The sequence below is a fragment of the Perissodus microlepis genome, chromosome 22 (assembly GCF_051167445.1).
Source record: "Perissodus microlepis isolate ML-2025 ecotype Zambia chromosome 22, ASM5116744v1, whole genome shotgun sequence".
Taxonomy (NCBI): Eukaryota; Metazoa; Chordata; class Actinopteri; order Cichliformes; family Cichlidae; genus Perissodus; species Perissodus microlepis.
The window spans coordinates 34,152,337-34,168,270 of NC_140481.1; the positions used below are offsets into that span (position 1 = coordinate 34,152,337).

General features: G+C 38.7%; 1 protein-coding gene across 1 annotated transcript in view; it reads right to left on the reverse strand.

The window, feature by feature from the left end:
• The window catches only part of LOC146363654 (protein NLRC3-like), a 67,612-nt gene that overhangs the window by 34,236 nt on the left and 17,442 nt on the right, over window positions 1-15,934 (reverse strand). The window lies entirely within an intron of this gene.

A 15,934-nucleotide genomic window follows, 5' to 3' on the forward strand; every position in this document is an offset into this window, starting at 1 on the left:
TTGGCAGATAGGTTAACCTGGAATATTCTCACGTCGGAGGCCCTATTGGACGTCTCCAATAGGGGGGCCGTTTCCACGACTGAACTTGAAATGACACTTATTAAACCATAAAATGACCAATAACCTATGACCCTGTGTTTTCCTAAACACACATTGGTCTCTTTTCTCTTTTACCATGAAATCTCATATTACTTTTAACTCAGTACTGTCTTTTTCTCAAAGTTTCATTATCCTTACTTCAAAGCTTCTCATTGCTTCAAAGCTTCTCATTACTTCAAAGCGTGTCATTACTTCAAAGTTTCTCATTACTTCAAAGTTTCTCATTACTTCATTCTCCAAGTTTCATTATCATTACTTCAAAGCTTTACTTTATTCTCAAGAATTTAGTTTTACCACTACTGAGCCAATTTAATAGTAAAGATCAGAGTGGTCAAAACATTTATATATTCTTTTTATTCAAACATCTTCCGGAAGAGAGAGCCCTGCACAGCCCCAAAAGCCAGTTGCAGAAACTCTAACATTAGAATCTAAGAACGTCTCACATATAGGTGTTATTTTGGTACTTTACACGTCACGCAGTTTTCGATACAAACACTCCTTATATGGTACAAGTTCCTCTTTTCTGTATTTATTAATATACTCTTATAGCTCTACACTAACTTCCTGTTTTTCAGTCTGGCTGAGCACTTAGTTTATGAGTCAAAAGTGGCCTTGCTTTACAAACCGTCATTATTAAAGTACATAAAACAATATAATAAAGAAAATAAGCACTAAGGATATATTAATTACATGACACTGGATAATTTTTTTTTAATATGATGTAAAATATGTGAGAGATATATTCAATGATTATGTTTAATATAGAATAATTATTTCAGTTGATTTAATGTTTTATTTTTTCCTTCTGACTTATATATGAGAAAATGTTAGCTCAATCATCAGGTATGTTGTCTCTTAAGAAGATTTCTAAAAATTTCTGAGATTGTCTTTTTATTGGTTTTGCTCACACTACAAAACAAGAAATGCAGAAAATCCACTCACAAGTGATGCTCCACCTTACACGTTGATTCGTGTTTATGTAGTGTTCTTTGCAAATATATTTTAGCTGAAGTCTTCAACAATAAATTATTAATCAAGGCTGACTGACTTAAAACTCTTCAGTCTCAAAATTTAAATAATGAGGCTGACAAGCCATCATAATCCAGTCACTATTGCACTGGCTTTATTTAGTAACTGTTAAGATGTTTAAGATGCAGAGATGCATTTTTACACACACACAGCAGTGGTTTATTAACAGGATCATAGAGAGAATCTTTTTCAGTGTTGATGCCAAAACTCTCAGTGGTTGAGTAAACTGAGACTGAAGAACAGTGAATACGAACAAAAGGAATTCTGGGAGATATTTGATGAGAGCGTTTCATATACAAACACTCAAAACTGACGCTTTCAGCCAGAGGTCAGGAAAGTAGATACGCCCCGAGAGAGAGAGGGGGGCACAGACTGTAAGTCAGCCCCCCCTCCCTCCTTCCCTACTCTTTACTTTCCTTGATTTGCATAGATAGTTATAGATCAGGGAATTCAAGTAAAATTTAAAGAGGTCCAATTAAAGACGAGGTTGATTGTGATTTCTTTTTGATTGAGTGTGGACAGATTGCGTCGTATTTGTGTGTGGATTAAAGCACACATGCTTGTGAGTCCCCTAAATTTACACAAATATCACTGCACACATTTGGAAATCTTATTTTATGATTGTAGGTCATATCGTACGAATTTGCAACACTTTTGAGGGAAATTTTTGTCCATATTTAATCATCTCCCTAACTTTTCTGCTCAGTAAGTTAATTTTCACCCATTGCTTTATTTATACTCTTTGCACAGCACAGCTTGTCCCTTATTTTTCCTTTTCTCTAAAAAAAAGAGAGAAAGGTGACACCTTTGCTCTTCTTTTTTCAACTTCCTTAGGTGCAGTCACCTGTAATTCGGGGCGATCGTGGCTCAAGAGTTGGGTGTTCGTCTTGTAATCGGAAGGTTGCCGGTTCGAACCCCGGCTCGCACAGTCTCGGTCGTTGTGTCCTTGGGCAAGACACTTCACCTACTGGTGTTGGCCAGAGGGGCCGATGGTGCAATATAGCAGCCTCGCCTCTGTCAGTCTGCCCCAGGGCAGCTGTGGCTACAACTGTAGCTTGCCATCACCAGTGTATGAATGTGAGAGTGAATGAATAGTGGAATTGTAAAGCGCTTTGAGGGGTTCCGAAAAGCGCTATATAAATGCAATCCATTATTATAATTCTCCTTTTCTTTTTTCTGCATTGCTATCGTTCTTCTTTCTATCGTCTTTTCATTATAAAAGGAGTCCGACAAATGTGATGTACAAATATTAGCGGCAGACTTTTGTGCTTTGAGTGCTGAAAGTCAAAAACTGTTATTGTTGACTGTTACTGACAGTACCTGTCATGTGTAAGCACAAATGTACAGGAGCTACAAGGACAAGACTAAGACTATCCTTAGTCTTGTCTTAGACTAGACTTTGGTCCCTCTCCTGCAGTGCAGTAGCCTTTCACTGACACCTGTGAATTTAGAACAGAGCCCACCATTTTTCTTTTACATTTCATTATGACAGAATGCACAAGCTCATTGTGGTGTAAATGAGACATGAGAGGTTGAAGGATCATAATTTTGAGCCATTTTATTGACTTGCATCACACCACAACACACCAACCACTGAGTCCCCGTGTTTTTAACTCGGCGGGCGTGATTAAGGATGCCGTACAGCTGCGTCCTCCCTGCACTGCAGACCACGCCCCACCACACTCATACAGTGTTATCGTGGTTCTTTATTAATAATAATAATAATAATAATAATAACTTTATTTATAAAGCGCTTTCAAACAAAGTGCTGTACAACTAAAGAGATAAATAAAAGAAAAGCGATACATAGCAATACAGGTAAAAGACACAATACAAGTTAAAACAATAAAAATTTAAAAACTAAAAGCCATAGAATTAAGACATGTAAGATAGGGTGAACAAATGTGTCTTCAACTTAGTTTTAAAAACCTCCACAGAGCATGCCTGCCGAATATCTTGAGGGAGGTTGTTCCACAGAAACAGGGCATGAAAAGAAAAAGCACGCTCTCCAATTGTCTTTTTTCTGGCTCTATGAACTTTTAGAAGGCCATAGTCCTGAGATCGTAGAGCACGAGATGGAACATAAAGGTGTAAAAGGTCGGAGAGGTATGTAGGTGCCAATCCATTTAAAGCCTTGTAGGTGAGCAGCAGGACCTTAAAATCTGCTCGAACCTGACACGGTGTACAATGCAGAGATCTCAGAACAGGGGTAATGTGCTCAAATTTCCCCTGTTCTTGTTAAAACGCGAGCAGCTGCATTTTGCACCATCTGTAGACCTCTGAAACTTTTATGATAAAAGGCTGTCTTTGTTATCTCTTTTACATAAGATTCAAAGGAGAGCACCATGTCGAACCACACACCCAAGTTTTTTACCTTGTCCCTGCAATTTATGACACTGTCATCAATTTTCAAGATTAAATTTTGGGACAAGTGCTGAAATTTGTGTGGCCCAATGACCATCAACTCTGTCTTATCAGTATTTAGGAGCAAGAAATTATCCGATAACCAGCCCTTAATTGCAGATAAACAACATTCTAGTTTAGAGACTTCAGCACAATTTCCAATGGTTAAAAGAACATAAAGCTGCAGGTCATCAGCATAACAATGAAAGGTAACATTAAAAGAACGTAAAAATTCACCAAGAGGCAGCAGGTACATAGAAAACAGCAATGATCCAAGTACGGAGCCCTGAGGGACCCCATGCCTCACTGCACAAGTCTTGGAGAGATCATTTTTAAAACTACCAGTCTGAGACCTCTTAAACAGGTAAGATCTCAGCCATGATAAAACATTTCCTGTAATTCCAATAAAATGTTCAAGCCTATCCAATAAAATGCAGTGATCCACAGTGTCAAACGCAGCACTTAGATCCAGCAGTAATAAAACTGAAGTGCGATCATTGTCTGCATTTACCAGCAGATCATTTACCACTTTGACTAAATCTGTTTCTGTGGAGTGATTTGGTCTAAAAGCAGACTGAAATGGTTCAAACAGATTGCTTGTTGACAAATGCTCAGTGAGCTGCTTAAAAACCACTTTTTCAAAGATTTTAGATAAAAAAGACAGATGTGAGATGGGTCTATAGTTTGCGACCATGTCAACATCCAGTCCAGGCTTTTTCAAGATTGGCACTACCACAGCTGATTTAAAACATTCAGGGAAGACTCCGGTCATCAATGTATTTAAAAGAAACAGAATGTAGGGTCCTAATACTGACCACATTTCCTTTATAGCCCAGGCTGGTAGAGGATCCAAAGAACAGATTGTACATCGAGCTGCATTTACAACCTTAGTTAATCCAGACAGAGAAATAACCTTGAAGTCACGGAACAGTTTATCAGCACCAACAAGCAAAGCAGCTGAGTAGTCTGATGAACAGCTCGAGGAGGGAGTAATCTGATTTCTAAGTGTTTCAGCCCTGTCTCTGAAAAACGTAAGAAAGTCATGAGCTATCAAATTAGAACAGCAGAGAGTTGACTTGCTCTCTGTAAGTTGCGACACTGTGTTGAAAAGGAGTTTTGAGTTATGTTTATGACTCATGATGAGATTTGAGAAATAATTTGCTTTCGCTGTCGACATCGCTGATTGAAGAGAAAACAATGAGTCCTTCCAAGCCTGGAGAAATACTTCTAGTCTGGAAGATCTCCAGTGATGCTCCGCTTTTCTACAATTTCTTCTCAAGTTCAAGAGCTCCTCATTTAACCAAGGCATAGGATTCGTTTTTTGACATTTCAACTTCCTTACGGGAGCAACAGAGTCCAGTCGTTCAAGCAGTGTATTATTAAGATTCGCAGTCAAGGTGTCCACACATAACTCCTGGGTAAAAATAGGGTCCAACACATCAGGTAGATGTAATTTAACTCCAACCAATGTTTCAGGGCTAATATAACGAGATGATCTGAGGGGCAATTTTCCCCTCTCAGAAGCTGGAGATTTAGGAATTAAAATATCAAATAAAATTGCTGAGTGGTCTAGAATAGGTAAAACACAATTTCCAGTCATTGATACATTCAGCCCGTAGCCCAAGACAAGGTCTAGGGTGTGGCCCTTACGTGTTGGCCCAGACACAAATTGTGTGAGGTTTAAGGAATCAATTACATTTAAGAAATCTTTGACCAGGGGTTTATCCTCACAACACAGATGAATATTAAAGTCCCCCACTATAAGAATCCTTTCATAGTGAGTGATAAAACATGTCAAGAAGTCTGAAAATTCCGAAATAAACAAGTCATTATATTTAGGTGGACGATAGATGACTATAATTAGAACCACGGGACAGCCTAAAGTCAGGAGTTGGGACTCAAATGAGGTAAAAACACCAGGACTTTGTATCTGTTTGCATTTAAAACAGTCTTTGATGATAGAGGCTACCCCGCCTCCCTTCCCAGACAACCTGGGGGAGCTGAAGAAGCTGGCATCGGAGGGGCAAAGTTCCAGCAAGGGTGCCACTTCACCAGTGCGCAGCCATGTCTCAGTTAGGAGCATGACATCCAGCTTATGAACACCAAAAAAGTCCCGAAGAACATGAGTTTTATTTGATACAGATCTTGCGTTTAAGAGAGCTAATTTAACTCTCTGTCCATCCGTGGTAGCAGGCAGTATTTGTAGGTTGTTCATATTTGCTCCACCTCCCCTCGTATCCCGTCGGCATGGCGACCAATAAAGGAGCTTCGGGTGAGCGTGCTCCGATGATGTCAGGTAAAGAGGAAGAAGGCAGCGCTGTTTGATGCCAAAATAAATTCCTAAACAGCCAGGGTCACTGATGGTAAGGACCTGCTGCATCCAAGTTCTGACCCGAACACGCTTCCCAGAGCGCGTGCCGCACATTCGTCCACTTCTCCAGCGCTTCCGTTTCGAAGGATTCCAGGGGGGATCACGGCGAAGCAGTTCCTCCGGTACCGACACCAGAGGCGGCGGGAGTCCTCCACATTGCTCGCTAATCCTGGGGAGCTTCAGTAGTGAGTCACGGATATTAAGCAGCGTCTGTCGCTCATACACCAACAGGGAGTGGGTTTTTAAAACTAGCAGGGACACCACTAAGAACATAAAACATAAACATTGCAGAACCGAGAGACGGCATCTTCTTTCTCTCTGACTTGCCCTTCACGTCGAAAATACACTCTTCTCTGACAGGATCAACCAACAGTCAAGTTCGTTTTAATTTCAATTTTCATTTAAAAACAAATAAAGGATTGCAATACCATACTTTCATGTTCAAAATGAGGCATTCATTTTGAGTGGCTGCATCTGTACTTTATGTTCCAGTTTTTAAATATTTCCATCTCCCTGTTTCACTATAGTTTGAACTGCACACTTGCTATTCAGCAGTCATGGAGCTAAATGTTGCTACAGGAATGATCCCGAGTACTCCTTTTGATCCTTTTGATCCAGAATACCAGGTGTAATTTCGTTTTCTCACATCGTTTGTTTGGAAAAATCACTCTGCTTTGAATTCAAGCACAGCAGAATTATTCATATAAGGTGAGATCTGATCAGTGATCAGTGTTGTTGTTCCTTCTGTACAGCATCAGTCAGAACAGGCTGTAGGACAAAAAACACTTCAGACCTTTCCCTGACTGGACCCATGACACCAAACTAACAGCTGACTCTGTCCTTGTGCTTAAATATCAGTTTGGTTTATTCATCTATGTCTGTAAATGTAATTTTAGAGTTGGAGTTTAAAAATTGGTTCTTGTTTTCTCCATAGAAGCTAGAAGACATTGTCAGTGGCTTTAAACCTGTGACGTGGGCTTTTTTTCAGACTGTTGAAAAAAATGTCAGCAGTAAGAGGCTTCATGATTTATGCCTGTGGAGAGCAGGGAAATTATTTTACTGCTATTGTCCAGATTAATAATATAATCTACAGTATTGATATTGCATTCAGATGTTTAAAACAGTGTGTGTCTTTCAGAAAGACTAAGTGGGAGGCCGACAGGAAGTTGCAGGTTTGCAGAGCGTGCTTTTGCAGAACTGAAACCGAGAGCAGAGTCTAAGTGCAGGTTATTCTGAGGAGCTGGTTAGACGAGGCTATTTGAATAACTAGGTTATTCAAATTGTCTTTTATACTTTTATATTCTTTGATTAAGCTTTTAGTAGAGGTTCTTGATTAAAACATTTATTCAACATAGTACATATAGTTTCAGTTAGGTTGTTACACATAAGGATGAGCCTCCGTTCTGGTGAAAGGTCAGAAGTGCAACGGGTGAGATGAGAGAGCATATAAGGACGACATATACAAACACACACACGTTAGTTAGACTCATTTATAGGTGAGAGGTTAGCCATGTCTGCTTGTAACTGTGAAATTGTCTCTGCTAAAAGAGGAACAGTTTCTTGTTATCTCTGCAAAAAAGAGGAACAGTGTCTTGCAGGATGAGTGTCTTGTGATGAGAACTGGAAGTCAAAAGGTCGACAGGAGACATCTGCTATGAAGATAGAAGACAATGTTCTTTTTAAACTGTGTTAAAAGTCATTGTGGTTTTGGTGTGACCTATGTATGAAGTGTATCTGTGACGCATGAGGGGGCGTCACTAAATTCAAACTCTGATGATATAAAAAATCTGTTTATGCTTTGATTAAGTCGGAGATCAGCTCTTTCTGCGAACAGGCACTGGTCTTCCCACGCGTGTATTTCATTAAAATCAATTGTTTGACCAAGTTCTGGACCAATGGTTGTTTGTACTCTCCTTCCTCAATATTTGAACCTTAACATTTGGGGGCTTCGTCCGGTGGTTGAGGAGGGAGAGAATTGGAGGTGTGGACGGTGAAATTCGGTGGTCCGTTGTGGTCAGACAGGCAGGCGTGAACCGGCAACCAAACTGAGGGGACAGGCGCCTTTATAAAAGAGGTAGGCACAGACCTGTTGATTTTATCTGAAGTGTGCTGAATTGGATGATAAAATTAAATGTCTATTCAGTAAAAGTTGCCGGTAAGTGTCTGCTTTGATTTTGATGAGAATCTCATGACAGTACTGAGGATTTAAAGCAGTTGGACTGCTGAAAATGATTGAATGCGGTTGGACCGCGAAAGGATTAATACGGTTGGACCGTGTAAAGCAGTTGGACTGCTGAGTGAATTTAGTTTAATAGGTAATTGGTGAAGTGTTTGTGACAGTAAAGTCTCAATTGAATATAAAGCCGGGCTTGGACATCAATAGAATTGCTGGTGTGATTTTATGGGGTGTTTTCAAAGTAATTAAAGTTCTTAGGACGGGAGCGGGGCTCCTAGGACTGCACCAAGTTCAGGGGTGGGAACCCCCTCCCTTTTCCAGACGTGGGAAAGGGTCCTCCGGCGTGAGGTTATCCCAGGTGGCACCTGCCAATGACTTGGGACCTTGGTTCAAAATAGCCACTGGTATCTACCAGTTTGTCGTCCGGGACGACATTGTGCAGTGTTTGGGCAGTAGAAACCGGGTTTCGGGCGTGAAACCTTAACTTAAAACTTCGGGGAAAGCCTTGGCTGTGTAATGCCAAAAAATAGAGCTTCAGGCAAAGTTTGGGTTGGTTAACGCTTATAAATTTATTTAGGAAATAGAAATCGGGCCACGGTCCGGGACCGAGAATGGTTAATTGGTCGCAAAAAACTCAGGGAGTTTATCGGTTGGACCGTTATGTTAAATTTGTCGAAATTCGGTAGGTGTTAAAAGGCCTAAAATCTGTGCAGTTGTAATTATAAGACATCTTTGTAATATAAAATAAGAGATCTCTGTGTGAAAGGAGTCTGAGGCAGTGCTGGAGCTATTTTTAGACTGTGTGTGTGTGAGTGTGAAAATGCAAATTAGTAAGCAGTGAACTGTTTAAACCACAGTTGGTTTTATAAATATTGCTGCAAACATTGTTGAATGTGTGTGTTTAAGACCCCATTTATGTTTATTAGAGGGTTATAAATAAGGTTTTGAGTTGCCGTAGTGAATGTATAGTAATTGACTGAGTTTGGATGTAGATATATAAATATAAAGAAGTGCATTGTATATACTTAAGACTAACATATCACTTTCAGGAGTAACCTCTCTCCAGCAATAATTGCTGGTGTGTTTTATTTTTCAATTTCTTGTGTGTGCGGTGAGAATAATAGAGGTTTCAATTGTTTTTCTTTTTGACTTGCTCTTTCTGATTATGAAAGGCATGTCTAAAATACTCTTAGGAAAGCGTGTTTTGAGTATATTCCTCAACTCTTGTCACAGTTTAAGTGTGTGAATGCTGTGAGTAGTAGGGTTTGAGTGATTGGGTGTGATTTATACAAAATAATAAATAATAATAACACTATGAAAGTTGATAGTAGAGTGAGTGCAGAAGTGGAAGTGTGAGAGAAAAAGGCGGTGTGTGTGAGACGATTCCTGAAGTCTGAAAGAGCTCTGCTGAGCATGCTGAAGACTGTGATGTGAATGCTGACAAATGCAAAGAATTTAGTATATTTAAAAGTGTGTGTGCGTGAAATAAGGGTGCATTGTTTTTAGATCAAGACTTAGTAAAACTAAACAGTTTAATTAGGTTGTAAAATAGGAAAGAGAAACCGAAAATATTGCTCCGAGTGCTGTGTGTGTGTGACAGGAACTTTGCATGCCCATAAAAGGTGACAAGTAAGCACCCAGAGAGAGGGTTGAGTTAGACTCTAGCGAAATGAAGCGAATGGAGGTTTTAAGAAAAGAAATGAAAAGGATATTAATTGTGTGCTTTAGTGTGTCAATACAGGTTACAGATAAATAAAGGTGGACTTTTCTCAACCTGGAATTTTGAGAGGCAAAACGATAGATTAACATAATTGATAGGAAAACAGGCCAGATTTTGGCTAAAAATTTTACAGCTTGACCTCCCACTTGTCCCGATCCTGAGAAGAAGCTCAAAGGACAGTTAATCTCCTGATGAAGACCAACAGAACATGGTGGACTTGAAGAATTAAGAGGAGGCAAAAGACAGTGCAACTGAACCATTAATACTGAAACCACACTGACGATACCAGCAGCAGCATATTTGCCATGCTTGGAGTAATCTTGAAAGAGACGACTGAAAGGATGAATAGAGAAGAAGAAACCACGTGATGAAAAGATGAACGGCGAAAGTGCAGGCTGGTAAGAACAGTGTGACATAACTGTTTAAAGGCACTGAATGTGATATTTTGCCAGGCTGGGACTTAATCTAAAAGGAAAATACTGAAGAGAAACAGAGAAGAAACAGACTGTGTTTGCTGGAGGTTTCAAGACAACAAAGGACACTATGAGAAGAGCATAGGGGCCAGTGGGAAGGTGAAGTCCAGAGGAGTTCTAGTGCGAGAATAGAGGGTATAATTGGGTTGAAATTGAAGCCTGAACTCATTGATGGTTTAGGGATGTCCACGTCACAAACAAAGAGGTAAACAAAAAGAAGGTAAAATAAAGAGAGAAAATAACTGACAATTACATTAATGAATAGAAGACACACATACACAAATTGTTACATGTGAAATTATTTTTGGAAAGAATCAGAAGTGAGATAGTTTGAATTAAGAAATCAGTGAAAAGATGCATGAATTAAACCTGATTATAACATACAGAGGCAATGAAGAAAGCAGCTTACACTCACTGAACATTAACATGAATACATAGAAAAAAACGCAATGAAGACATGCTTACACTTATACACATAACATAAGTTGGTATTTCTGACCAGAGAGAGGGAAAGGGGTAGTTTAAGTACTCATGATAAAAATGAAAATGTCTCAGTTGTGTTTCTTCAGGGGCGAAACAGACCTGGATCAATTCTCCACATGCAGCGGTCGGAAGAAACTTATAGGTTGACATGACTGGACATGTTAAGGCAAGTTTCTGGTTGAATTGTTCACAGGGCCATGTGTCCCTGAACCTCACAAGCAAACTGTGACCTATGTCTGAAGACCAGGAATGCTGTTATTTAAGGTGGGAACTTAGGAACATATGTTTCTCTTGTTACGGCAACTTCTTGAGATATGTCTCAGTATGCAAATTAGCTGGAGTGAGTGGTGACAAAGAAGCTTCCTGTGTGTGTGTGTGACTGAGGCTTTCAGGGGAGGAAGCATAGAAGAAAAGAGGAGTGCAGATTTGGATAGGAAATTTATAGTTTAGTGATGATATGTTGTTGTAAGGGGGTTATATCTTATGCTGAATCTAAGTATGTTAAAGTGCATAAAGGGGGTGATTGTTGTGTGCAAATTGTGTGGGTTTAACAAGATTTTCGGTGTATTGAGGAGGTGAAATTATGTGAGTGGACCTGATTCTGTCAGTTAGGTTCGGGTTGTTTTTGTTTTTTATTTTAATAGAGGGAGTTTTAGTAAAAATGGACATGTTTAGAATTGGGCCCATTATTTTTGTAACAGTGCACTTAGAAAACCTGTCAGGTGATTTTGTTTGGTGTTTTCATGAGCTAATAATCAGCTCTCTTTTTCTCATTTTGGTTCTAAGCAGGCCTGGAACAGTGAATAACAGCGCTGACAAATTCTCGGGAGAGCAAATATAAGGTGGGCTTTCCAGATTACAACTGGCTGAGGAGAAAGCTACCGGAGGGGGACTGATCAGGTCATAAGTCCCTGTCTAAAAGGATTGTAGCGATTCAATCCAGTCCAAAAGCATAAAGAACTATTTTCCTATGGAAACTAAAACAAATGAATGAGCTCATTTTGCTGAGGGTGGAGAATCTGATCACTTGCGCGGGAGGCTCCATTATTAGCAAAAAATATGGTGTGAATGCATGTGAGTGAATGTGTGTGACTGGATGAAGGTGGGGATGAATAAATGTGGACAAACAATTTGCTTTTACCAGAGAAAATTTCTGTTTTATTGACTGGGGTTAGATTATGGTATTATAGTATATTGTTGGGAGAATGTCAAATACTAAAGGGGAAACATTTTTTGATATAACTCATGTTACCATTAATTGAAGAAACACATGACTGATAACTGTTCTGTTTTAAGTTTATTTTTATGACATAGATTGCATCATGAGTGGGGAAAACTGAGCATTTTTAGTTTTGACACATGAGATGTGTCAAAAAAGGGGGGAAAGGTTTAATTTGAAAGGGGTTTTAGGATCATTTTATGACTTTTGGGTTTTTTGATCATTTAGATATGGTAAAACTGAAGCAGAAATTGTTATTTTTGTTATTTTTATGTTAAGGTTAAAGGATTAAAGTGAACTGAATCCTGTTTAGAAGATACAATGCCAGTGTTTTAAAGCTGTATACAAATCTTAGAGGGAAATTGTGGGACACATTGACAGAAGATATGCTTTGGGGATAACATTGAAGATTATATACGTAGAAATTATTTTTTACATATTGCGATTGTGCTAATTAACAGAGTTGATGCCCAGTGTATTGAAGGTTGTAAGCTTCACTGAGCGCGATGTCTCAGCTGATATATTGAGGGTGACTGGAGCATAGAAGGCCGCACATGCTTACAAACACATAGAATCCATAAACCTGTCAGGCCAGAGGCCTGAAATTCATTTAGCTTTTAACTGAACTTGAGCTGGCCCTGTAACAAGTGACAGAAAAGAGGAACTGAATAGGAGTTTCTTGCTTTAAAGAAGGACCAAAGGAAGGAAAGCATATATTTTGGTTAAGTCTGATAAACTAGAATTAGAAGGTATTGTTACATTAAAATGAGCAAAATGAAATAAAAAGGCTATATCAAAAACAGGTTATAACATAGGAAATGTGAGGTTTAAAATGAAGTTAGTGTTAATACACAGGAGTTGTTTTTAGGCAGCGTTTAGCTATGATGAAATGTATGCATGAGTAATTGCTTATATGCTTAACCTTAATTGATTAAACTGGTTGTTTTCTTTTGGTTCTTTTAGTAGAATAGGCACTTACAATGATTTTCTTGTGGAAGGTGACTTTAGATCAGAGTGGAGGAATTTGCAGCAGCGACAGTTTTGTGTACAGGATGTTGATGATCAGATAAGGCGAGAGGAAACGTATGCAGGGACGTGAAAGCAGAGCTTTAAGAGTTTTAAATGATGATTAACGCTGAAGAATTTATATAAATACAAGTCAATAAGTAAAGAACATAATTAGGATCATGCTTTTGATTAAAGAGTCCCAAACATGATGAGTTAGGGAGGCATAGGAAAAGGTGTTTTGTTTCCTTTGCAGAAGATCTCGGCAACCACAGGGGGGTGAGGATCCTGGAGGCCCGAGGCCTGATGGACCACAAGAGAGGGACCCAGAAAAATCTAATCTCACGCATGGAGTGTTCTCGAGTGGGAGCTGGTGTTTATTACGGGACCACTTAGATGACATGAGGTTGTTGTCTGATTTGCTGAGCCAGAGGACGGCTAGAGAGGGTCAGAGCAATGACACAAGTAAAGTGTGGTGACCCTCTGAAGAGTGTCACCAAGAGAGGGAGTGTGGAGAGCAGGGAAATTATTTTACTGCTATTGTCCAGATTAATAATATAATCTACAGTATTGATATTGCATTCAGATGTTTAAAACAGTGTGTCTCTTTCAGAAAGACTAAGTGGGAGGCCGACAGGAAGTTGCAGGTTTGCAGAACGTGCTTTTGCAGAACTGAAACCGAGAGCAGAGTCTAAGTGCAGGTTATTCTAAGGAGCTGGTTAGACGAGGCTATTTGAATAACTAGGTTATTCAAATTGTCTTTTATACTTTTATATTCTTTGATTAAGCTTTTAGTAGAGGTTCTTGATTAAAACATTTATTCAACATAGTACATATAGTTTCAGTTAGGTTGTTACACATAAGGATGAGCCTCCGTTCTGGTGAAAGGTCAGAAGTGCAACGGGTGAGATGAGAGAGCATATAAGGACGACATATACACACACACACACACGTTAGTTAGACTCATTTATAGGTGAGAGGTTAGCCATGTCTGCTTGTAACTGTGAAATTGTCTCTGCTAAAAGAGGAACAGTTTCTTGTTATCTCTGCAAAAAAGAGGAACAGTGTCTTGCAGGATGAGTGTCTTGTGACGAGAACTGGAAGTCAAAAGGTCGACAGGAGACATCTGCTATGAAGATAGAAGACAATGTTCTTTTTAAACTGTGTTAAAAGTCATTGTGGTTTTGGTGTGACCTATGTATGAAGTGTATCTGTGACGCATGAGGGGACGTCAGTAAATTCAAACTCTGATGGTATAAAAAATCTGTTTATGCTTTGATTAAGTCGGAGATCAGCCCTGTCTGCGAACAGGCACTGGTCTTCCCACGCGTGTATTTCATTAAAATCAATTGTTTGACCAAGTTCTGGATCAATGGTTGTTTGTACTCTCCTTCCTCAATATTTGAACCTTAACATGCCTCACAGTTCATCAAAGCATCATTATTCTGTAAATGTAGATTTCAGGTTATGGATCAACTCAAACCATGTGAACTATTTGAAATGATTAAATGTGGCAGTTACACAAAAACAGAGGAAAATACTTCTATTAAACAGAAAAGTCTTTATCATTACTGTGTTCTGCTGCTGTATTTATCATAAAAATCATCTAATGAAAACTAATTCACAAGGGGGAAAAGATGATTGTGAGCAAAAAATACAATTTAAAAATGAAAATGATCATTATAAATCTTTAAATCCAAACAAAACAAAACATTATTATTATTATTATTATTATTATTTTCACTTAAGTTGTCTTGTTTGTGTTTATGTGTCAAAGTAAACTATAAGGATGGTAGCATGAGCTGTTGATGTTTTGTTGTCCTGACCAGCAGCTTCAAACTGTGTGATAAGGCTAATGCTGTGTGTCTGTGTCTCATCCAGGTCATGATAACCTAAGGAGCTTCAGTCACTCTCTAAGAGTAATGCTCCGTACTGATTTGTGATTATTCATCTAAAATTGGCTTTTGTTTTTTCACTTGACTTTTTTTTTTGCACTTTTTATATTTGTTACACTAAAACCAATCACCAAATATCAAGTATGTTTATCAATATTTTAGTTTTAGTTTGTTAAATCTTTAACTTTATTTTTACAGTATTTAAAACTTTTACTTTGATGAGAAACTGTCTGTGTTGTTCAGCTCAAAGGTGAAGCAAACACCTGTGAGCCCCTAATGGTTAGTGTAGGTTTGAAGAGGAAACAGGTTAACTTTATAGAGGCTGTTTCCAAAGAGTGACAAAAGTAATGTAGGATCTTTTACCAGAAAAAGCTAATTATATCTGTTCTTAGTTAACAGTAGTCATTGAGGAAGTCAGTTAGTTAGGTTAACTAATAGAATTAGTTAAAAAGGGGAAACTGTTAAGAAATATATATATATATATATATATATATATATATATATATATATATATATATATATATATATATTCTTAATGCTTATTTGCTGATTAGATTGTTTTATGAGAGGCCCAGACTTGAGTGTAAAATAGGTCGCAGGCTGACCAGAAACTGCATGTTTTGCAGAGAATATGAGGAGCAGACAGAGAGTGAAACTAAGTTCAGACGAAGGGTGACAGGTTGCCCTGGCAACAGACTTTAGAAAGAGGAAGTGCAAAGCTGCACCAGAAATTTGACACAAAGAAAAGAGGAACTTGTACCATATAAAGAATTGTTTGTATCGAAACTGTGTGTGACGTGCTGCAAAATATATAGCGAGATGGGCTCCTGATCCCCCAGACCTGAGCTGGCCTTTCTGTGTGTGCTCAGTCTCCATTTTCCGGAAAATGTGAAATTAAAGATCATTTTTTGAGTTAGACCACTTTGAGTCGTGTCTTTCTTGGCCATTAAAGAATACAAAGAACTGAATTTAATAAGTTCTTTCTTCATGTTTATTTTCTTCTTCCCCAGTCAGTCGTGTCTCATGTTGAAGTTTATTACTCCTGTATGTCTGGTTGTGCG